The following is a 7,500-nucleotide window of genomic DNA, read 5'->3' on the forward strand; positions in this document are numbered from 1 at the left end:
TCCGTTCCTTTTTACTCCATGCCAAACAGCTGACATGGTAGGACCACCTGTTATGGTCACATAACCAGGGTCTTGAAGTGGCACATTGTAGCTAGCGTGATGAAACTATTGCATATCTGCATGAGGGTTAAGGACTGCAAGTGTTACTTTTTATCTCTGTCCAGTTTGGAAAAAAGAAAATAAAATCTTGCTGCCATAGTTAAGGAGAAGGGGTTGTGCTCTGAGAAAAGTAGAAGCAGCTTAAGCATACTGCTTCTACAACTGCAGCGATATCTGTGTAAGCAAAAAAAATAATATATATATATATATATATATATATATATATATATATATATATATATATATATATATATATATATATATATATATCTATAGGTCTACTGCTTTTCATTGAATACCACGTATTCGAAAAAGAGCAGTAGACCGCTCAGTTATGCGAAAGTGCACTTTCGCGAACTCTGCTTCTACGAATGGATTGCACCACAGTGGAGGACAGCAGGAACACGTGCTATGTCCTCTACTGTGGTGTGGTAGTTACGGACCTTAGGGTTAGGGCACGGGTCATGGTAAGGGGATGATAGCCCTACTAGCTATCCCCTTACCGTGACCCATGCCCTAACCCTAAGGTCCGTGACTACCACACCACAGTGGAGGACAGGCTATCCTTCACTGTGGTGTGGTAGTTATGGACCTTAGGGTTAGGGTGCGGGTCATGGTAAGGGGATAGCCCTACCAGCTATCCCCTTACCACGACCCACGCCCTAACCCTAAGGTCCGTAACTACTGCACTAAACATTAGTAGTAGCCCGTTCGCTAAAGCGGGTTTCGCGAAAGTGCACTTTCGCGTAACCCAGGGTCTGTGTGAGTTCGAAGAAGTGTATTTTCGAACTTGTACAGTAGACCGATACATATATGTATGTATATATGTGTGTATGCCATGGAATTAGGACTCCATGATGGAGCCTAGATTAAAGCACTGGTATAACGCATAGGTAAGTGGAGGCTTTTCAAGGCAGAAATAAGTTTCATCTTTAGACGTTCAAGATCCTTATGTTGGTATGTAGCACAAGTGGAAAAGCTTGGTAGTAAAGTAGAGAAGTTGCTGTAAAAGTTGAAGTTTCTGTGAACTTGCACATAAGAATTGACACTACACTCTGTGGAAAACAAGGTTCACTTAAAGATTATTTCCGTGGTAGGTGTGAGGAAAATTATTAGGAGGTATGATCTGTTAACGTTTGTAAAATAATGCTTACCGGATTTCCCGGGTTTGCGTTCTACTTTTAGTTTCTGTCCTTTAAGTAAATTAATAATACGAGTCCTGCAGCAACACCACACAGTCAGACATCCACAGAGTCTACATGGCAAGTAGGGCACAAAAGTAGGTTAATGGCATTTCTTCTGCGTCACCTGTGCCTGCAAACACTTGCACAAGAAGTACCCCCTGTGAACAATTTAGAATTGCTGCTGTGCCCCCCTATCACAAGATTTTGGAATGTGGGAGGAAACCAGAGGACCTGGCAAAACCTCATGTGAGCACGAGGAGGAAATGCGGATTCTGCACAAACAGCGCACAGGCTGATAACGTCTCCCTCTGAAATGACAGTGTTACTGTGCATCTGCGCTACCTAGATGCATGGAATTAGGTGGTGAGAAATGTGAACATGGTTTCTGTTCAAAAAAACTTCTAGTGGTGATCTGGTATTTTTTCCAGAAATAATTTCATTACCATACAACAGAGGAGGACTATATGGTGGTAAGAAAATGATAATAAGAGCCCATCTTTAGTAGCTGGTAGTCACGCCTCGCACACTCCTTGGAGTCTTCCTGTCATGGGTTGCTGCCCTTTGACCCTTTAGTTCTCCCATGGAAAATGGGCCAGGCTACAAAGCATCTATGTTCAGCATTTGACATTTCATGAATGATGCCAGTTTGGTTAGCCATAGAGCATTTTCATATGTAAATCCTTAAGGCATTTGAGGAATAGGCTTTCTGAATGCTCTGCTTTTCTAATAAAGGTATGGGTGCTGTAACAGTTAGGATACCTAACACTATAGAGCTGTTTTCTCAGTTTCTGAAAGTGAGACATTGATTGCAATCATAAACCCATGTGTAATCTGAGTGACGTTACGTAGGACAGAGGGGTAACAAATTATTACTAGTGTATACCATGGCTTTAATGAAATGCTGATAATATAAGGTGCCTTCAGTATGAAGACAATGTGATACGAGATGGTAATCTTACCATTTTTAATTATGATAATCTTTTGTCTTTTGTGACCGGCACTGTTTTGTTCATCCAACAGTTAGGTGACTGGGAATGTGTGCTTCTTGCATAGGAAGCTGTCTCAAGTAAATGCATGCTTTGTATTGTATTAAGGTTTATATAGTGTTGCATAGATGTGTTCTTTCAGACTTCTCAAGAAAGCACAGATTGCGTGAAATGGGTCCTTTTTAATATTGGCAGTCATTAGAACTGAGGAGTAAAAAAAGTCTGGATTCATGCTGGCGTTTGTACGCCTTTTTATTTTCTCTTTAGGCCAGTCTCCTGCTGGCTGTTGATCCCTACTGCCCCGCCTCCTGGTATATTGACATCTCCTTCCCGCCTCCTGGTATATTGACATCTCCTTCCCTGGGGCAAGAGCCATTTGGCTCATATGTTCCCCTAGGTTGAGTGAGACAAGAGTGGAATCTGTCATCCAGATGTTAGGAGGTGGATGTTTAGAATCTTCTGCATGTACCCTTAGCATCTCTGGGGTTGTTGTGTGATGCACATATATTCCTCTACACATGCATAATCAGTCACCCTCACAGTTCAGTCACCATAGGAAGGCTGCACTGCATTTCAACACAAGATCAAAATGTGGATCCAGATTTGGGAGAGGCTCGGAAGGTGCCTCTGGGGTGTGTTTCCCTGGTACATGTGAGGGCTTTAAGACTGGAAGTTGGGGGTTGTGGCATTGTAAATACAAAGGGCAGCTGGTGGTTGTGTCCCTGCTTTTCATTAACTTCACAGGGGGTTTGAAGGAAAATGAACGATAAATCCCTTATGAAGAGGAGCATCCGGCTAAGGGAATGGCTTATAATCTGCATCAGTTTTCTGCATTACATACTTTGCAATGTTTTGCTATAAATGCCAGACTATTAATGCATGGTTTACTTTGTTTATTTAGGCAAGCTCTGTAGAACTGGAAGACTTTTTGCAATACTGGCTGAAAGTGAATCCAGTTTGACACTTATTTCTTTTCAACACCATAAGGCTATGTAAGATCTTTGTTTTTACAAGTTCCTTGTGGGAAGCTGTTGTGCATGTATATTTCAGACATTCTGTTAGGTTTAATGTCTGTCAAGAATTTTTAAAAAATTCACTTTACTCACATTGTGTTATTTCTAAAACATTTTATCTGTTCATTGTCTTGAAGATACTCATAAGTTTTAATGTAATAACGTGCCCCAGTTTTTCAAGTTCAAAACATGGACTTGAAATGCCATGCAGATACAATGAAAGCATATATGTGTTGAAATACTTGATTTCTATTACTTGAGCAGTGACCTCTATTTCTTTAAGAAAGAGCACTAAAGTATCATTCCAAGTCTGTAACTTGGGCACAGGGCATTTCATTATATTCTGGGTAGGCCTCTTCATTTTTTCTTATAATATTGTAGCCTTGTATAGTTGGGGCCAGTTGTCAGAAAGTACAGTTGTGTACTCTTACCATAAATGTAGATGTTCGAGTGTGTTCACTGTTGCAGTCATCACTGTTGTGTTCTTCCTGCTGGCAGGCAGCCCTCGATCTGCCAGAGTCCCAAAGTCTGGGTCCGACATCGGCTGAGGTCGTTCCTTCCCTGACATCAGAGCGCCAGGGGTATAAAGACCTCAGCCGACACCATTTTCCTCAGTTTTTCTTGCCCCAGATGTCAGGTGCCCCAAAAACAAAAGGTCAATAGCTTAGTCAGAAGAATAAGCATGCATCAAACTAGAACATAACCAAAAATCACCAGCAAATATACCTCGGAGGAAGAGTAGTGCCAAGGAAACACAGACAGTACTCATAAAAACAGCAAAAGAGGGGATAGGAGGGAGGGTAACCCACACTGCAACAGTGAACACACTCGAACATCTATATTTATGGTAAGAGTACACAACTGTACTATGTTCATCGTGTTTCACTGTTGCAGTCATCACTGTTTGGTAGAATCCCAAAGCTAAGAAAGGGTGGCTGGAGATGGTACAGAAGGGGCGGTAACAAGGCCCTGCAGGACTGCAGAGGCAAAGCCTGCCCTAGATTTATAGTAGAGAGGGAGGTTGTAGTGCTTAGAAAAGGTATGCACAGAACTCCAAGTAGCAGCTTCTAAGATTTCCTTGGTAGGAACTCCACTGAGGAAGGCTGCTGAAGTAGAATAGATAGAATGTGTCCTAATGTTAGTAGGAACTGGTTTGCCATGAAGAGAGTAACAGAACCTGATGCAGTGGGCAATCCACGTAGAAATAGTTTGTTTAGTGATTGCTTTTCCCTGTGATGTAGCAGCATAGGCTACAAACAATTGGTCAGTTTTCCTAAAAATTTTGGTCCTGTCCAGGTAAAAGCGAAGCTGCCTGTGTATGTCCAAAGAATGTAAACGTTTCTCTCCTTCATTTTGAGGATTAGGATAGAAAGTAGGTAAATGAATAGTCTGATTCAAGGCTACTTTAGAAGCCACCTTAGGCATAAAAATGGGGTTAGTCCTCAGGGGAAACCCTGTCCTGATGAAAAATAATGAAGGGTTCCACAGCCATGAGTGCTTGCAATTCAGAAACTCTTCTGGCAGAGGTTATTGCTAAAAGAGCAGTTTTCCATGATACAAACTTTAAATCTGTGGTAGCCGCAGGTTCAAAAGGAGGCAGAGTTAGCTTTTCCAAAACATAGTTGAGATCCCAAGCGAGAACTGGAGTTCTTCTAAGGGGCCTTAAATTCTTTGCCCCCCCTGAGAATATTGTTTAAGTAACAGATGAGATAAAATTGGAGGATCCGCATTGTAGTGTGCAGAAATAGCCGAGGCATGTATTTTGATAGATGAAAAAGATAGGCCCTTATGCAACATCTCTGTTGGGTATTGTAAAATCAGAGGAATGTTTGGAACTGTAGTATCAACACCCTGGGCCTGATTCCAGATGCAAAATCTTTTCCATTTTCCTGCATAAGATTTCCTGGTGCTAGGCCTTCTAGCTTCAAGAATTACATCCATTACCTGTTTGGCAAGGGTAGAATTGCTTATAGCCCCTGGATCCGCCAGGCTGCTAGATTGAGTTTTGACATGGCTGTGCAGGATCCGGCCGTCTTGAGACAGTAGATGTGGAATTTGTGGTAGAATCCAGGGCGGACCCTGAACCAAGATCATCGAGTACCAGAATTGTCGAGGCCAGTTGGGAGCCAGTAGAATCATTTTAGGTTTGTCCTGTTTGATCTTCAGAAGTACCCTTGGCAGAAGAGGCAATGGAGGAAAAGCATACACTGAGGTTTTTCCAACTGAATGAGAGGGCATCCACTTTCCATGCCCGTTCGTGGTAGGTCCTCGTGCAGAAAGTTTGCAGCTGGTAGTTTTGGGGGGATGCAAAAAGATCTATGTCCGGACACACCCATGCCTCTGTTATCATCCTGAAAAGCTGAACATCCAACATCCATTCGTGTGGATCTGAGAGGTGTGTGCTTAGACAGTCTGCCAGAGAGTTGTCTTTTCCTGGCAGAAATTGAGCTTGTAAATCTACCTTGTAGGCCAGTGCTGTGTTCCACAGAGTCATGGCCAGTCTGCACAGGGGGTAAGAGTGGGAGCCTCCCTATTTGTTTATGTACCACATCACTGTATTGTTGTCTGTCTTTATCAGTAATTGCCCCTGTAGAATAAGATCCTTTGAAAGCTGTCCGAGCATTCTGTACAGCTATAATTTCCTTCAAATTTAGGTGCAGGTGCATTTGGTCCTCTGCCCAGGCACCCTGAAGACATTTCCCTTGCATGTGGGCTCCCCATGCATAGTCCGAAGCATCCATCGTTATCACTTGATTGGCTGGAGTGGGACAGAAAGGCTTTCCCTTGTTCTGGAGATGGGCCTCGGCCCACCAAAGAAATTCCCACTGGAGGCGAGGCAAAATTGTGATCAGTTTCCAAACTGTGGCAATGCTGAGACCATACACTCTTGAGGTACCACTGTATTTTCCCCATATGCAGTCTTGCATATGGTATTAGCAGAATGCAGGATGCCATGTAACCCAAGGCCTGCAGAATTTTTCTTGCAGTTAGCTGACTCTTTGAAGCCAGGTTTTTGAAAGAGGAAGCCAGTTGCACTTTTTTGTCTGGTGTCAAGTAAGCCATCTGGGTTGTAGTGCTCAAAAGAGCGCCCAAGAAAATAATCTGAGTGGGTACCAGGTTTGATTTCTTTAGATTCACTGTAAACCCTAGACACCTGAGTAGATGCTGCACAAAAATCAGATGCTGAAGTAGTCTCCTTGTTGTCTGCTTGAATGAGACAATCGTCCAGATAAGGGTATATTTGAATTCCCTTCTGTCTGCAGAATGCCATTACTGGTGCCAGGCATTTGGTAAAGACCCTGGGCGCAGTAGATAAGCCAAAGGGAAGCCCAGAGAACTGGTAATGCTTCAAGCCCACTTTGAATCTGAGATACCTTCTGCATTCCTGCCTTATAGGAATATGCAGGTAAGCTTCTTTCAAGTCCAAAGTCACCATCCAAGCATTCTTGCTCAGCATAGGTAGGAGCTGCTGCAGAGTGAGCATTTTGAATTTTGGTATATCCAGAAAGTTGTTTAGGTCCAGGATTGGTCTCCATGAGTTTTCCTTCTTGGGAACCAAGAAAAGTCTTTAATAAAAACCTTGCCCTATTTCTGCGTTTGGTACCAATACTATGGCCCTCATAGCCATGAGGGACTGAACTTGCTTCTGAGCCTCTGCCCATTGCTGCTTTGGCAGGTCTGGCCATCCGTTCGGTTTTGGCAAAGTATGGAAATGAAACTTGTAACCTCTTAAAACTATGTCCAGTACCCATTTGTCTTGGGTTATACGGCTCCAATTGTGATAAAAAAGATAAATTTTTCCTCCCAAAGGCGCTTCCAGGAGAGGAGCCCCTGGAGCTAATAAGGGAGAGTCATAAAGACTGTTTCCTGTAAGGTTGTGACCTATCTTCTCCACCCTTGGGAGAAGGAGCACTCCACTGCCTGGGTCTGAAAGTGGTCTGGGCCTGTCCTCTTCCTCTGGCATGCCTGTATCTGCCTCTCTGGGATCTGTCCGAGGTCGGAAAGAACCAAGGCTTAGCTGGCCAGTTCCTGCTAAATCTAGGTGGTTGCACCTGTAGAAAATCTTTAATCGTCTGCATAGACTTGGCCTTATCTTCCATTTTCTTTAATACCTCCTCTGCTTTGGCCCCAAACAAAACATTGTGCTGCAGAGGGGCATCAAACAGTTTGGCCTTAACCTGATCTGGCAAACTTTGCTCCCTTAACCAAGCATGCCTT

The 7,500-nt window shown here is 43.2% G+C and overlaps 1 protein-coding gene across 5 annotated transcripts in view; it reads left to right on the forward strand.

The window, feature by feature from the left end:
• SRGAP2 (SLIT-ROBO Rho GTPase activating protein 2) overlaps nt 1-7,500 on the forward strand; it is a 1,651,541-nt gene that overhangs the window by 102,578 nt on the left and 1,541,463 nt on the right. The window lies entirely within an intron of this gene.

This window comes from Protopterus annectens, chromosome 7.part0, assembly GCF_019279795.1.
Source record: "Protopterus annectens isolate FY-2018-M chromosome 7.part0, PAN1.0, whole genome shotgun sequence".
NCBI lineage: Eukaryota > Metazoa > Chordata > Ceratodontiformes > Protopteridae > Protopterus > Protopterus annectens.